Here is an 18,108-nt window from a genome sequence, read left to right on the forward strand (position 1 = left end):
ACTTTCATATCATTTTCTTGTTCTGGACTTAGTCAGACATGTCTGCATATTGCAAACAAAGGATGGATATATAAATAATAAATTATCTGATTGTAAATTATTTCTACTGTTTCAGACTTTGTATCACAGCCATTCTTGTTGAATTTTATATCTATCATTAGATTATTCATTTTTTCATGCTTACCACAAATATTTCTTAATTCTCCAGCCTAAGCCACAATCTTGAAATGTGATAAAAATTATGTATCTATTACCACATATGCATAAACAGATATATAATAATATGTAGTGAAATATAAATACACATTTATTCATGTTTGTGTACATACAATGATTTTCCACTCAGTTTTAGTATGAAAAAAGAATAAAATAAATAAATGAGTGGTTTTGTTGCAAAATTAGTTTGGGAAGTATGCTTTATGCCTTCTTAAAAAATCCAAACAATGTGAAAACTCTTATGGTAAAGAAATTTATTTAACATTATTTAGTTTTGCATTTCTAACAAGTATTTAAGTTTTGTTTGTTGTTTGTTTTTACTTGCTGTTTATAAAAGGCTCACAGAACAGTGCTCTGTAGATCCTTCCTCAGGAAATGAATCTTACATCAGTGAGTCTATTTCTGGTTTATGGTACATGTAGTATAATATAGTAGACACACTTGAATTTGGTTGTGATAAACTATAATCTTTTAGGTCGTTGAAACAAATAAAGATTTTATTCATAGAAGTGTGAAATAACTGTATCCTCTCACATCATTTTCTAGTTTGGACATTCCCTGAAATGAGTGTTTGCCTAATCAGTTGCTTCCTTTCACCAAAAAAAAAAAAAAAAAAAAAAAAAAAGGAAAGAAAAAATACATACGATGTTCAAGAGACTTTAAATAAAGTGTAAGGTATTTTTTTTTTTCACGGAATTGAGTCTTTCTGATAGGTGCAGCATCACATGCACATCACACAAATGACACAATACATGGTTAACATGACAACAAAGATGAGTTATCAGTTTTAGAAATGTAAGAATTTATTTATCACGATACAAGGTATCATATGAGAAAATTATGTAAATATTATCACGACTCTTCATTGAATTCATCTCATTAATGTCACAGGTTTGGAGCGATCATCTAGCCTAGGCTTTCGGTTCCCAGGTTTCCAAAGACTAGAAGTGACACACTCAAAATCACACAGCTGGTGAGCTGAGTAACGTGGACAGTAACCCTTCCTTATCTTTAGGCACCAAGAACTCGACTCTGTCTCAGGGCCTCAGGAAGCTCCTCGAAGGGGTCTTACTAAGGCCATTTCCTCCTCTAATTTCATGTGTTCTTATGTTCCAAAAGGACTGGTTGAAAACTAAAATCTTAAATCAATTCTTGATGTCAGGAATGGAGCAGGATAGAGATCATTCCTGAAGGTAAATATAAATGTGACGTTTCCCCAAAATTGTACATAAACAAAATAAAGTGAAAAATTCTGAGGACAAGGTATTGAAATGAAAAGTATTTTGAGTTTAAGAATTAAAAAAGTGATCTGTTAATTGACTTGTACAAATCATTTTCTTGATTTAGTATGTAAATAGCCACACATATTGAAGTAGTTTTTAGTATAATTTGGGCATTACATTTTAGGACTCTGTGGGATGGGAAAGGCTCAGTATTTGGAGACATCACCACCACATTAAGGAGAATTTCATTCTATAGTGGACATGAAGAAAATGCAGAAAACTGACATCATCCTTGCACTTTCTTCCCCTGAATACATAATGTCTCTTTAAGTAAAACACTAAATAAATTCATGGACTCAAGACTCAGGCTAAAACTAGATGCTTTCAAAGGCCCTGGTTAATGAGGAATCTTTTAAATGTCACATCTACAGTGCAAATTAACCAATATTGCATAGCAAAAATCTCTCACAAGAAATCTGGTCAATAGTTTATGACAAAAAAATTAATGCTTTCTGTCAAGAATAAGGGTTAAGTTTAGTATTAATCATAAAATGACCTTTAATTGCCAAACAAAAGCATTTTGTTATTTCACTACAATCCTGAACTCACCCCAAGCATTGAAAAAAAGTCATAATTTGCTTAGTATAAATATATTAAAGTATTAAGCCTGCTCTGCTACTCAATTAGTAAACATGTCAAGGGGTGGGTGAGTTATTCATGGTTCAGAGGGCCAGCCCCTTTTCACAGGGAATTTTTTTCACTCTAATGAAATGATGGATAATCTGGAAGTAGGTGCCTTAAGAAGATATTAATCATTCTCTGTAGTAATGTTAATCATGTGTTCCATCATCTCCAGATGCCGTGGATCACCTTCCTCTGAGACAAAGGGCACCTAAGCCAGGAGAGTCCTTTTGATCACCTTTCTGCAGAGACCCTCACATGCGGCTGACATTAAGACAGCTTTAGATTTCAGGGCATCCTTAAGATAAAAATGGCAAATGTCGCGTAAAACTCCTTCAATTGATTTTTGAGAAACATAAGCTGAGATCTCTCTCAAGCCCTAATTATTTGCGTTCTTTTATGTTGCTCATATTATAACAGAAAGAGACTTAAGCTATAGAAGTGGAACACAGAAGTCCATCAAGTAAAATCCATAAATGTATGTCTTGGCAAACTGCTTTTATAGTCTAGGCTTCTAATCTTACAAAATGTTAGTGTTCAGCAGGTCAGATTTATCTCTTAAAATGTCTCTGATGTCTCCTTGAGTTAATGAAACAGCGTGCCTCTAGAGATACTTCTGGCCAATTAAACATTTTTATGGCCAGTGTTTCTTTAAAGAGAAAAAAATGTTAAGTATAATCTGAGGGCGTATCTTATGAGGCTAAAATAGCTCCCATCATAGACTAATTTTGAATGCTTCATAGACCCCAGTGCCTGAAGAAGAAACCTGGAATAATTCCTAATGCTAAGAGGTTGCTCCATATAAATTGCCTCAGAAAGATGAACCTGAGGGAAACCAGTAATACTCCTGTCATCCTGCAGAACTATTAAGGACTCTAGAGGTTAGATAATACTTCAAATAAAAGAGGCACCATTTTCTTAAACCCACATGTGTATATGGCCCCATTTGCAACTGTACAAGAGGGTAGGTGATGAGATTATAAGATCTCCTCTGTGGGGATAACTTTACTTGCAGGTAAACACTCCCTGTATGATGGCTCATAATACTCAGGCACAGTCACTAAATATTTTGATCAACATGTATGTACACAAAGAGCTGGAGACTCACTTCTGGCCTGCTAGAGAAAGCTGGTTACTTTGCTCTTCTCTCAAATTTAGCCCTCTAGTCACCCTCCCTGCTTGGTTGGTATATCTCAATAATCCACCAAATTAGCAAAGTAAGTTTATGTAGGTGTATCTGTGATTTGCCTAATGGCTTGTTTTATTGCGTTTTCTAACTCCAAATACTTTCATCAACATTTTACTTCACCTCCGATTGTCCTCTGCCCCCCTAAATAGGCCACATTCTAAACTTTGTCACCTCCTAAAGCAGCCTTACCTTGAACATTTAATTTCAATTGCCAATTGCATGATTAAAGATGAGTATCTTTTTTCTCATAACCTCATTTCTATTGAACTTCTTTATTGGCCTCAGCATATTTTGCCTCTATATTTTCCTTTCCTTGTCTGGCTCGTGGAACTGGTCAAAACTTTCTATTTCTGTATATCTTTATATCCAGTGCAACCAGCCAAACCTCAAATATGTAGTGATTTTAAAAAACATTTCTATGCACTTTGCTTGGCATACACTGGGTTATTAAAGCAAATATTTGACTCTATGGCCTCTTAAGTCAACTGGCCTCACTAATTTTCCTAATTTGTGGGCAACCCACTCAAAGTCTCTCATGAAGCTTTTCCATTCTTTTCAAGCATTGGCCTTGACTTTGTTCCCCTTTTTCTCAGCCAATGTTCTTACTGCCTTCTTATTGGAAAGAGAGAGGCCCTCAGAATTCTCAATATTCTATTGCCTTGTGCACCAGAAATATGCCCTTTTCTATGCTTTTCACTTTTGTCTTCTTAAATGACAATGTGTTCTTCTTTCTTTGTTAAAAACTCACTTGAAATCTTGATTTCATATTCTGCCTTTTATTCTGGAATTGTGCTCCTGTACTCATGTTTTCTTGCTCCAGAACCTCTAATTTATCTCAGTCATAAACAAACTCAAGGCTCTCTTTCTCTCCAGAATAAAAATGGTTCCTTCATTTCATGCCTCCTCAATCTCTCTCTCTTTCAATTATCATCTAAAATTCTTGGAAGAAGAGTCTATACTTCTAGACCCTGTGCTGATTTACATATATCTTCTCTCAGATCCATCTGGCATTTGATTTCATTTATGTATTGAAATTTAAATTTCTAAGGCCATCAGTGGCTTCATAGCAAATATTCAGAGCTCATTATATACCTCGTTTTATTCTAGGTGCAGGACACAGTAATAAACCGTACATTTAGGAAGAGACTAATAATTTTCTCGGATCTTACATAATAGTATATTGTCAAATGTAATGATTATTTATTTTTATTGACTTTCTGGATCTCGTTAATTGCTTCATGTACAATTTGCATCACTTTAGCAAATCATTCCGTATTCCATTCTTGTGTATTAGCCTGAAGTTTTATTATTCTCTAAAATTCTCAGTTTTTCCAGTGTTCTTTACAGCCATGCATTTTGTAGTTAATTTTATCCACTCTTATGTGTTCAATTACCCTTACATGCTGATTTCTCTTATCATTATAGTCTAAACTCTTCCTCTAATCATCAGACCTATACATCTCTGTGCTTCTGAGTTTCAAGAACTTATATAGAGCAGAGACCATCAAATTCAGCATGCCCAATTTTAAAATGTCACCTGCTTAAGGTCAGCTATTTCTTCTTTTCTTAAATCAGTTGTGGCACCACCAAAATCTGTCAATTCAAGCTAAAACATTGAGGATCATGCTGGATTCTTCTTTCTCTCTCTATCCTTCTATCTAACAAAATATGTCCTCAAACACTCATTTTTTGAATATTTCTTTTGAAATTTTATTTCCTAATTATTTTACTCTGCTTTAAACCCTAAGTTCTCTCATGGGCATTAATAACTGCTTATCATCCTCCATCTCAATTTAATCATTCATAGAGCAAACACAATTTGACTATGATGAGTCTTACAAGTTACTTAATGAGAGAATAAAGCCAAAGTCTTCAACATGGCATAGAATATCTTGTATAATACTATTTGCATTGGCCTTGCCCACATTGTAGTTGATCACTGTATGACTCGTCACTTCCATTTCACCATAATGAACAACTTTTATTTTCTTTTGCACACACAATACTTTCTGCTTATTTATTGTGGTCATTGCTTTTTTAACCTTCAGGTTTTTACTTACGCTTTCCTAACTGCCTGGTTGTTTTTCTTCAGTGGTTTACTCAAAATCATGCTTATTTATCTTTTTTCTTTTTCTTTTTTTCTTTTTTTTTTTTGAGATGGAGTTTAGCTCTTGTCTCCCTGGCTGGAGTGCAGTGGCACGATCTCATTTCACTGCAACCCCTGCCTCCTGGGTTCAAGCCATTCTCCTGCCTCAGCCTCCTGAATAGCTGGGATTACAGGCACACACCATGCCAGGCTAATTTTCTGTATTTTTGTTAGAGATGGGGTTTCACTATGTTGGCCAGGCTGGTCTCAAACTCCTGACCTCAGGTGATCCACCTGCCTCGGCCTCCTAAAGTGCTATTACAGGCATGAGCCACCGTGCCCAGCTGCTTATTCATTTCTTAAGGCACATTGCACTTGTCATATCTTCCATAGGAGTATTTTCTCATTATCGGTCACCTCCACAATATTGCTGAGTAGATGTCCATCCTGTATGTTCTCCAGCACTCTGTGCTTACAGTGGCATTTTATAATTATCTCTTCATAGGACAGGTCAATCTCTGAGTACTTGCTAGAAGAGAGCTGATATTGGAAAATTGTGTGGATACCAATGCCCCCTGACACTAATCTTTTAAGGAAAGTTCACTTTTCAGAGAAAGAAAGATCTAGCATTCATCTTCCATCATTCCCCCAAAAGGCACCTTGCATCCTAGGCTTTCTGAATTACATCTGATTTTATGAATTTCTCATATTTAACTTTCTGTAATTTCACACATAGTCTTCTCCATAATATATTTCCCCTGGATTTTGTTTGGTCAACTCAGAGATATGTCAGAGTTGGATCACTCTGGTGAACTAAACAGAATTGCATACTCACCCTTTCTTATTTTTTCTTTGTCTGAAACATTCACTGTTGAAGAATATATCTCCCCAGGGACTTGAATGATGATATTACTGAAGGCTCTATAGTAATCTTGTCCTTGTACAGCAGGAGTCATTTCAGGAACAAAACTGCTCATGCTGAGGCCACTGGGACTCATGCGACTTTTTAAAGCAAGAGACAGGATGTGCCCTTGGATAACTTACCTTTGAGATGACCTCTACAAACATCACAGGAATGAACTGCTCTCATCCTGCTTCCAAGGTAGATGTTTTTGCTATTGCTTTCCTAAGACTGGGTCTTTCCTGAGGACTTACTGCATTGGCCAAATTTCCCCAAAGTCTGATAATGTCCCATGGTGGTGGACTCCCAATTAGGTTTCCTTCAAGGTCTTTTCACCAGCAGAAGCTAAGAACACACCTCCTTGTTCCTTCAACTCACAACCAGTAACTGTTAGAAACACACACAAACAGGCCTCCTATAAGGGTAATTATTAATGTTCACACATAGTTTAAATGCATAAAAAGAAAACATTTCCAAAGAGCCTCTTAATTTGCATATCTGCCTCGCTCACAGTGAAGTTAGTATTTCTTTTGTTTTCTTCTTTAATTGACATATATATTGTACATATTTATGGGGTATATAGTGATGTTTCTATACATATAATGTATAGTGAGCAGATCAGAATAATTAGCATGCCCATCATTTTGAACATTTACCATTTCCTTGTGTTGAGAATGTTCAGTATCCTCCTACCAATTTGAAACTATCTAATATGTCTTTTCTTTTTTTGAGATGGAGTCTCACTCTGTCACCCAGGCTGGAGTGTGTGGCATGATCTCGGCTCACTGCAACCTCTACCTCCTGGGTCCTGCCTCTACCTCTTGAGTAGCTGGGATTACAGGCACCCATCACCACACCTGACTAATTTTTTAAACTATGTTTATCCTACAGTGCTATAGAATTCTACAGTTTATCGAGTCAGTACTTCTGTTCCTCACTTGAGCAACTACATAAAGATGTTGTTGATTATAAACACATCATCAGTTAAAAGTAGCAAGAAAACCCTGCCACATGAAATACTCATTTCTCAATTAAAATGTGCTAGCAAACATTAGAATTAAATATTTATATGTACACTATAAGATAATAAAAAGCCTATCTTAGAACTTTAAGATAGGCTTTATCTCTTTTTCATATACGAGCTGAAAATTAAGTAAAAGATTCATACCCAATTTAGCAAAATTCTAACTCATTCTCAGGTTTCCTTAATGGCTTAGTCTTAAGACTTACCATATTTCCTAGGCATCATTCTTCAAAGTGATAATCTGAATGAACATAAAGGTTATATGCTATTTTTTTGAATTTTTGAAAATTTATTTTTAATTTAGTTCTGTATCAGTGGTAGTGTGTAGTTGGCAGGAATACTGGAATCTCCTACATATTATAGAGTTATGGTATCTAGTAGCTGAATATTTTTCCTGCTACAATCAATTATGTTAGTGTTTTTTGGTCAAGAGAAGTTAATGAAAATGATTATTTTTTTCCCACAGATATTCACCAAAATACAGACTACAATAAAAAGTATGTGCAATATTGAGGATGAGAGAAAATAAGTTTTCTAAAATTATATATAGAAGTTGAAAAAAAGATTTTTACTAGTTTGTGTTGATCTTTAAATGCCAAGTAGATATGAAAAATGCTTGTTGGTTGAATACAATGTATCACAGCACAACTTATTACCCTAAAGATTTGGAAAGGTGACAGGTCAAAGGATGATCTCCCATAGGCCTGAAGCAAATATGTTTCATAAAATATTCACATAATTTACTTAAAATACTGGCAGTTTCTCTGCTATGTCATACCAATAATCAAACAATTTTCTAGTTTTAAAATTCTCTTAGCATATTAAGAAATAGGTTATGTCACCACTAAATAATAAAAGTGCCATCTTCTCTTTATATGCTGACAATAGCCTACGAGGTCAAATTTATAAGAACAAAATGTGAAATGACTGGCAAGATGTTAAGGATCCCTGGGCTTATTGTGAATCATATTGGCCTTGTCAAAGGACACCAGTTGCTAGCTGGGACCGTGGTCACACAAGGAAAATACATGGGACAACAATTGCCTAGATTGTCTAGATATTACTAAAAATTGAAATAGAAACACTTTAGTTCAGTAATTGGCAAAAGCACATCGCCTATAGCCCCATTTTCTTTTGCAAACTTCCAACTAAATCTGTTTAAGCCCATTGCTTTTCCTGACATTCCCATGTCCTGAAAACCATTAGCCTAACTTGTATTTGTCAGGACTATCTATATCCTTGGACTATTTATAAATGCAAAGTGTAGTTAGAAAACAAACCAGGTTGATATACTTTGATTCTTCCTTTGTGTTTGTTGTTAAAAAGTGCACTCTTCAATGTATTCACACTCATTTCACAGGGACTTGCTGATACAGCTTGGCCAGTAAACAAAAGGCATCGTGGGATAAGAGAAAGAAGTAGATCTTGAAGTGAGGCTGGTCTACACTTAAATTGTGACTCTATCACTGCTAGGTGGATGACTTTAAGCCAGTTACATGGCCTCTCTGGCACTCAGCTCCCTCATCTGTAAAACAGAGACATTCATAAGTGTAAATGACCAGTTATGGGCCTATTCTGAGGTATCAGCTCAATAATTTATAGCTATTGAGTTTTTCCGGAAATACAATCCTCTAGAGGGTGAAGAATTAGTTACATTCTGCACTCTTTCCTCGGGTCACACCTGTACATTTTTTCTTTATTTCTGGGGTCCACCCTTAAGGAAAAGGGGTTTTTATGAATGAGCAAATGCACCAGAACAGTATAGGGAATCAAGATTTTGTTCTGTGAGCAATGGCATGGAAGAGAGACTGTGTGGAAGGGGTAGGAAGTTTTGTAAAATACTTGCAGATATATAATGTGTGAGAAAATGTAGAACTATTCACATGATCCCAGAGAGCAGGACTGAGACTGGAGTGTGGACACTTCAAGTAAGCAAAGTTGTAGCAATAGAAAGGAGAATTTGGTCATAATCCGATAGCTGACACAAGATATACATCTGTCCAGACAGAAGCCGGCTATTTGGTCAGTACTCTCTATAGTGGACTGAGTAATAGTAAAGTGAATTGCATTATTTGATATTAAGAAGATGTCTGATCCTAAAAGTTTATTTCAATTCCATGTGAATTACATAACTCACAATGACAACTGAGTGGTCAATTTCAAAAAGTAGTATTCACCAAGTCCAGTGAGGTAGAAACCACAGGATGCAGTCACCTTCTCCTACTCTAACCATCCTCTTTCCACTTTTCACTTAAACCCTCTCTCCTACCACCAAGTCAATCTAGGCCCTCTGCCATCTGATCCTAATATATGTTCCCAGTCTCACAAGCTGCTTTCTGCTAACTGGCATTCCGAGCTGTAACCACACCAGGCTGCTTATTCATGCAAACAGAAGCCACGTCTTCTCTAGCCTCCATGCCTCTGTCCATGCACGCCACATACCTAGAAAACCTCCTCTCCTCCCTTGGTCCTAAGAACTTCTCTTTTTGTCAAACCCTAGCAGTGTTTTTAGGATCACGACTGTTTCTTTAACAATACCAAGACACCCCCGAGGCCAGGAACATGTCTCTGTATCTGCCATTGTCTCAACAATGTCAATGTGAGGTCTTTTTGATGTTAAAAGATATTGGTTTACCAGAAGCATTTTTCCTTAAAGTAAATAAAAATTAAAACTTAAAGAAAATTATGGGATTTTTGTAGGCATTTTCAGCTGTAGTCATGTTGGCTACTCTTTAGTGAGATATTGTTCTACCAAAGTTTAGATACACAAAAACAATAGAAGATATGCACCAAAATTTTAAATAAAATATAGATGATATGAAGCATTTCAGGCAGCAGATTTACTGTAGATGATGATTTTCCACATTTCCCAGAAAATTGTAACCACAAGCTACTCTGATTGACAGGGTCAGGCTCCGACTGAGAATCCGATTGGACCTTCTCCTGGCTTTGACAAGGACGCCTGCACTCTTCTAAATTACACGGGGCCTCTGCTCTCTGTTGGGTACAACCCAAGCCCACATTGCCTGTTTAAAGAAACAACGATTTTTGTTAAGATCCAGGACACAGGCTTTGAGGGCACAGACACGTACTTTTTCCAGCTTTTCTCCCCCTCTAGTAAAACAAAGGCTTTGAAAGCATTGCATATGCACGTGTGCAGCCATTGCATTCTGACTATCTTTTGGTTGATGATGATATGAATATCCAGCATCAATTGTTTCCAGGTTATTTTATAAAGTGGGTCTATTCTAAATTACCTTCTCTAGTAAGGTAAAGACCTCATTTCTTTGAAGGTCATAGTTGCAATTTACAAATACTACCCAAAACATTCATCTCAACTACTGCCTTCTCCAGTTGATCTGAGTTTTATGGGATTACTCAGCATGCCATCCTAATCTTGCCTTGACCTCCAGTGCCCACTTTGCCTTGTAAGCCCTCATCCAAGGAGGATGTAAGATCTTTTAGCTACCTGCTGCTTACTGAGAGACCACCTTCCTTTCCCAGTATTGTTTCCATCAACTCCATTGAGTTCCAGCATTACTTTCTTCTTCAGGATGTAGTTCTGTGCTGAAGCTAGAGCCCAATCAATTTGGTTGCCATCCTGATTTGGTAGCTCCTTCCTCTTGGGCTCCAGCTGTAGGTAATGGCTCAGTTTCTCTTTTGAACGGACCCACCAACTGGCGATGACTATTTGTCTTTGTGAGTGTCCACCCACAAATCCTACCTCTGAAAAATCCTTGGCACTTCCACTCCAGGACTCTGTCCCGTCAGGGATCCACCAAAGGACATCAATAACACTAACACTTTGCTAGTTTTCTCTTTACTTAATAGTGAAAACAGAATTTGGGGATAACCATAGGGAACTGAGCCAGGACACACATGATTTAGTCATTAATATCTTAATGAAATATTGGTTGGAAATACACCATGTAACAGGGACCATACTAAACACTGCAAATATATAGGCAGTCAGTTTCTTAAAGAGCCAGAGCCCCTAGAATAAGATGAAGCTGAATTTTTCTTTGTATATATTTAAATATTAATAAGATAAGCCAAAATAAGCCAGAAAATACAACAAAATAATACAAAAACAGAATACATCAAAGCCCTGAGAATGTACAAATACACTTGGGGAGCAAACCAGGTTTAGCCCCATTCTTGAGAACCTTTATCTCTGTTCATCAGTCACCTTCAGATCCTCAGTGTGCATCAGAGACCCTGAATGAATGACTTCTGATGTACAGAAAATTATATCTTCCGAAGGTCACATTTGTATTTTTAACAAACTTAATCAAACTAAATTAAAATATGTTTTAATGTACACTTGAAAGGAAAGCAGAATCTCTCCTTTAACAAAAGGTGCTAGAATTAGAAAGAGACTCATTTATTTATTTGAATATTGGGTGCTATGCTAGGCAAGACAGTGGCCCCTCAAGGATGCCTACACCCTAATCTCCAGAACCCATGAATGTGTTCTGGCAAAATAAATTTTGCAGATATAATTAAATTAAATATATTTGGATAAGAAGATTATCCTGGGTCATCTGGGTGGGCCCAGTGTCATCACAGGGTTCCTATGCAGAGAAACAGAAGAGTCAGAAAAGGAAGGAGATGGAGTGATAGAACCCTAGGTTGCAGTGATGGGTCATGAGCCAGGGAGTAAGGGCAGGCTTATTCCTCAAAAGCTGGAAAAGCAAGGATCAGATTTTTCCCTGGAGCCTCCAAAGGGTCACAGCCCTGCCAACTCATTTCAGACTTTTGATTCTCAGAACTATAAGGAGATAAAACTGAAAACTTCTGTTGTGTTAAGCCACTAAGCTTACGGTAATTTCAGCAGCAATAGGAAACTAACATAGAATACAAGGCATTAAATCAACCAATATTTCATTTCCATTGGACTTCCAGGAAGAAATTATCTGTATATGTTAAATTGGAAAACGTTGCTGATAATTCATATGGAAAAGAAAATCTGCAGCTCATCTGAATTTGATATGTTCAGGTGATTCACAAATAATGTGAACAAAGTAGATGGAAAACGGCACAATGCTTTGTGATCTTAGTGTTACGTTTGACTCTGGACAAGCACAATCAGGAAAAACAACAAAGGGATTGCTAGAAGCAGATGCTCATTAATATGATGGTTACATAGAATTTTATAATAATTCTTTATGAAAGTAGAGACATTAACAAAATATACACATTATCTGAACTCTTTTTTTTTTTTTATCAGTTCAGTTACAGGGAAGAATTACATAATTTGGAAACTAATGATTTTAAAATGAGTGACAATTTAGAGAAGAACATATCCAGGCTCACGTTTCAAGCTTAACATTGGTGACTCTGAAGGTCCATAAGTAACTTCCTGAAATGGTTGTTAGAATCATTTAAGGAAACTACATTTGTAAAGGAACAGGTCAGTGGTCAATGTAAATATCAAAACAATCAAAACCAGTATCACTGGGGGAAGGAGGGGAAAAAAAAGGGAAGGCAGGCTATAGTAAAACCTCAGACATTTCAAACTGCTCAACAATGCACCCGCCTTTAATGCAAATCATTAAAACACTGAAAAGCCACTATCTTGTCTTTCTTAAAGTTTCTGAAATTTGTAATATTATGGTGAAAATGTTGGTATTATTACTTAAATTACTACTTTTCTTTAGTGGGGGGAAGCAGTAAGGACTGTTCATTGGCATCATTATCTCCACCTCAATATGACTTGCATACCTGCTCCACTGCTCTGGTTCAAGACAATTAATCCTAATATCCAACCCCTCCTGTGGTAATTTCTCATCTTGGCAGGTCTCTTTCTGTAATAGCTAAAGGGGAGTGGCGAGTTCCCAAAGCCTGAGCTCAGCCACATGCACTTTTCCTCACAGACGCGAACAGCCTGTTCTGGTCTCACCCTTTTTCTCCTTCTTGTCCTTCTCTCCTTTCAACTTATCTTTCTCCCCTTCCTTTTCATCTCTCCTTTCTTTTCTTCATCCCTCTCTTCTTCCCTTCCTTCCTTCATTTTTCCTTCCCTCCATTCCTTCCTTCCTTCTTCTCTTCTTTCCTTCCTTCCTTTCCTTTTCCTTCCTCACTTCTCTCTACCTCCCCTCCTGCCGTCCGTCCCTCCCTCCCTCCCTTTCTCTCTAAGTTCCCTAAAAAAGTATGACTTCAAAAATAAAAATAAAGCAAAGCAAGTCCCACAGAAATCTCACCCAGGCTTTCTGCATAGTGGAGAACATTTGCAGTAGCCCCTTCTACCAAGTATAATTATGTGATTGACAAATGGCAGGTAGCAATGGAGATGGAAATAACCTCTATTATCATGCCTTCCTGACTCAGGGAAAAAGCTCTAGTGCCCTACTTTTTTTCAACCCAATTCCAATTTCATATTTATGAAAAGCTAGTGTCTGCCACTCCCCGGCAATCTGCTTATTGAACATACTTTTCTGCAAGCATAATTATGTCCCCTATCCCTTGATACTGCACCCTTTTATTTCATTTTCCTCTCCATCTCCTGCTGTGCTGACTGCCATCTCAACACTCCATGCTCTGACCAAGAGAATAGGTCATTGATTTTTTTTCCCCAAAGCCAATATCACTCTAAGAATTGGTCTTGATCTCCAGAGACAGTGAGTGTGTATGTGTGTGTGTGTGAGAGAGAGAGAGATGGGGAGAGTATGATAACCCGTCACAGGACACTGGGTCGAAGGTCCCTATGCACTCCCGGGGCGGCTACATTGTGCTTCTTCCCTCCCCTGACGCCATCTCCTCTAATGACAGATGCTCCTGTGTGAGTGCTTATCCTGGAAATTGGATGCCATTTCTGCATGGGCATATGATTATCATATGTATACATGAGTTTTAGCCAAGATCTGCATTTGGAAAGCAAGTGAGCAACAAAGACAATATCCGTTATTAGTCTATAATTTTGGATAACCTTTTTAACCAGCTTAGACAGACTGCATGTCACTTATTCACATTTTAGATAGCTTGGGCAGTTTGAATATTTATCAATGACTTTGCAAACACTATTTGTAAAGTTATATGTTACTCCTAATTTGAAGGCAACAAAAAGGACAGGCTGCTGGGTAGTGACTACGATTGGTAGAAACCTCTTTTCTTCTATGATTCTGAGATTTGACTTATAATACAGCCTGAACATATGCTTTATTGTACTAGTGAAGAAACAACCAGCAGTTAGTAATTGATTGAGAATCTATTTCATGCCAGGCTGTCACCTAGGCACATGGAATATGGTGAGAAGCCAAGCAGACATAGTTTTTCCAGTAGAGGGGTAGAAGGTGCAAATAAGATCGTACTCTAATTGTATGTGAACTTGATTTGACTGCTATCTTCAAATGATCACTTTGAGTTTACTTGTATATGACGGTACTGCTCTGAGTATAGTTAGACTTAGCTTAATGCTTTTATCCTTTTGACTGTATTTTGGGTCTTGTATCCATACGTTCTTTTATTTTTTTAAAAGCATTAGAAATTAGTTATTTCTATCATATAAAGTAGATCAATAAAAGAAAAAACCTTTCCAGATATTTTTTGTGTAACCCATAACCATTTTACAAAAATATTGTGTTCTCATTCTCCACCGTTTTTATTTTCTGTAGGCGTGTGCATGATTGGTTTTGTTTTGTTGGTTCAGTTTGGTTTTTGAGCACCCCAATATCTTCATCATCTGAAAGGATTTTTTTTTCTTGGACAAATCATGCAACTCACCATCCCCCCCATGCACCTATTTAGGTTTAATTAATATGATGAATCCTTGCCTACTTACCTAAAGTGAAGTGTCTAACGCTAATACATTAAAGATGCCACACACTGATAAATATGACTGTTAGAACAATTCTGATATTATAAACAGGAATTATCTTGTGTATATACATAACACCTTTTTCTTCTAATTTTTTTCATCTTTTTTCAAATTTGTCACATTACATCTACATTAATAATTAAGTATGCCTTTGAAAAATGACTATTTCTCCTGCTTCTTATTCTAAATATGAATGCTCCTGTTTTAGTATTAAATATTTGTAACATAGGTTTTCTTCATTCTCTAAAAATAATGCTCCATTCTCCTTTAACTTCCATATATTTTTTGAAAACATAATTAAATGTTTTTATTTGACTATCTAAATTTCTGCATATGTCAATTCAGTTTCTCATATCTAGGGCTGAGACATCTCGAATACTGCATCATAGTATGGATTCTGAAAATACGTACTTAGTAGACTATCATATGTTGATGGTTTTATATGTATCCATGTACACACACTCAGTATGCTTTGACAAAAACTTGATAATGTGGATCACAGATCAACTAGGTAAAAATCAGTTTTTATGGTGGCATCATTAATAATAGCAAGAAACTGGAAGCAACCTATATGTCCTTCAATTAGGTGAATGGATAAATTGTGGTACCATCCACACAATGAAATATTATTTTGCTATAAAAAGGTATGAGTTACCAAGCCACACAAAGACATTGGATAAAACGTCAATGCATGTTATTAAGAGAAAGAAACAAATATGAACAGGCTACATAACCATGATTCCAATGCTATTGTGTCTGGAATTGGTGGGTTCTTGGTCTCGCTGACTTCAAGAATGAAGCCACAGACCCTCGCAGTGAGCATTACAGTTCTTAGAGATGATAGTCAGGAGTTTGTTCCTTCAGATGTTCAGATGTGTTCGCAATTTCTTCTTTCTGGCGGGTTCGTGGTCTCACTGACAGGAGTAAACCTGTGGATCTTCCCTGTGAGCGTTATAGCTTTTAAAGGTGGCGCGTGGTGTTGTTTCTTCTTCCCAGCGGGTTCGTGGTCCTGCGGCCTTCAGGACTGAAGCTGCAGACCTTCGCAGCGAGTGTTACAGCTCATAAAAGCGGTGTGGACCCAAACAGTGAGCAGCAGCAATATTTACAACAAAGACCAAAAGAACAAAAACCCCAGAACGCTGAAGGGCACCAAACCAGGTTGCTACAGGGTGGATCTGGTAGCCTGCTTTTATTTCCTTATCTGACCCCACCCACATTCTGCTGATTGGTCTATTTTACAGAGAGCTGGTTGGTCTATTTTACAGAGAGCTGATTGGACCGTTTCGACAGGGTGCTAATTGGTGCATTTACGATTCCTTAGTAAGACATAAAGGTTCTCCAATTCCCCACTGAGTTAGCTAGATACAGAGTAGTGATGGGTGTATTTACAAACCCTGAGCTAGATACGGAATGCTGACTGGTGCGTTTACCATCCCTTAGCTAGACATAAAAGTTCTCCAAGTCCCTACTAGATTCAGGAGCCTCAGCTAGTGGATCCTTCACTGGGGCTGCAGGCAGAGGTGCCTGCCAATCCCCAGCTGCTGTGCCTGCACTTCTCAGTCCTTGGGCGGTCGATGGGAAAGGGCGCCACGAAGCAGGGGGCGGCGCCCATCAGGGAGGCTCTGGCTGCGCGAGAGCGCCCAGCAGAGTTGGGGGGGCTTCGACATGGCGGGCTGCAGGTCTGTAGCCCTGCCTCGCGGGGAGGCGGCTGAGGCCGGGTGAGAATTCGAGCACTGTGCATGCTGGCTGGCAGTGCAGGGGAACCCGGCACAACCTCCGCAGCCGCTGGCCCGGGTGCCAAGCCCCTCACCGCCATGGGCCGGCGGCTCCATGTGTGGGGCCTGCCTAGCCCTTGCCCGCGCTCACCGGAAGACGCGCTGGCTTGTGAGTGCTGCGCGCCGTCCTGGTTCCCGCCCGCACCGCCCCGGTTCCCGCCCGCACCTCACCGGTTCCCAACCGCACCGCCCCGGTTCCCGCCCGCACCTCTCCCTCCAGGCCTCTCTGCACGCAGAAGGAGGCGGCTTAGGCCTCGGCCAGCCCAGAGAGGGGATCCCACAGTGCCGTGGCGGGCTGAAGGGCTCCTCAAGCGCCGCCAGAGTAAACACCGAGGACGAGGAGGCGCCGACAGCGAGGGCTGCTAGCACGTTGTCACCTCTCACTGTGACCTTCTGCAAAAGGTAAAACCATGGAGACGTAAAAATATCGGTGGTTTCCAGGGATTGGTGGATAGGGAGTGGAAGATGAATAAGTGGAGCATAGAGGATTTTTAGGTCAGAGAAACTATTCTGTGTGGTTTTGTAATGGCAGATACATGTCAGCATACATTTATGAAAACTGTATGCAACACAACAGGTCAACTCTGATGTAAACTAGGACTTCAGTTAACAGTCACTTGTCAATACTGGTTTATCAGTTACAAGAAACATACCACACTAATGCATGTTGTTAATATCGGGGAAACAGTGTTGAGGGGGAGAGAGAGTATATAATAACTCTGTAATTTCTGCTCAGTTTTTCTGTAAATCCAAAAGTGCTCTAAATATTAAAGTTTATCAATGAAACCTTAAAAAGCAGTTATTGAGATCTGATACAAGAAATCATTATGATCAAGATTTAGGACCACGATACTGTGCTCATTATACAAAGTTGGAAAAATTATTTCTTTTTTTTTTTTTTTTTTTGAGGCGGAGTCTCGCTCTGTCGCCCGGACTGGAGTGCAGTGGCCGGATCTCAGCTCACTGCAAGCTCCGCCTCCCGGGTTCACGCCATTCTCCTGCCTCAGCCTCCCGAGTAGCTGGGACTACAGGCGCCCGCCACCTCGCCCGGCTAGTTTTTTTTTTTTGTATTTTTAGTAGAGACGGGGTTTCACAGTGTTAGCCAGGATGGTCTCGATCTCCTGACCTCGTGATCCACCCGTCTCGGCCTCCCAAAGTGCTGGGATTACAGGCTTGAGCCACCGCGCCCGGCCAAAAAAT

This window comes from Trachypithecus francoisi, unplaced genomic scaffold (assembly GCF_009764315.1).
Source record: "Trachypithecus francoisi isolate TF-2019V2 unplaced genomic scaffold, Tfra_2.0 Lachesis_group3, whole genome shotgun sequence".
Classification (NCBI taxonomy): Eukaryota; Metazoa; Chordata; class Mammalia; order Primates; family Cercopithecidae; genus Trachypithecus; species Trachypithecus francoisi.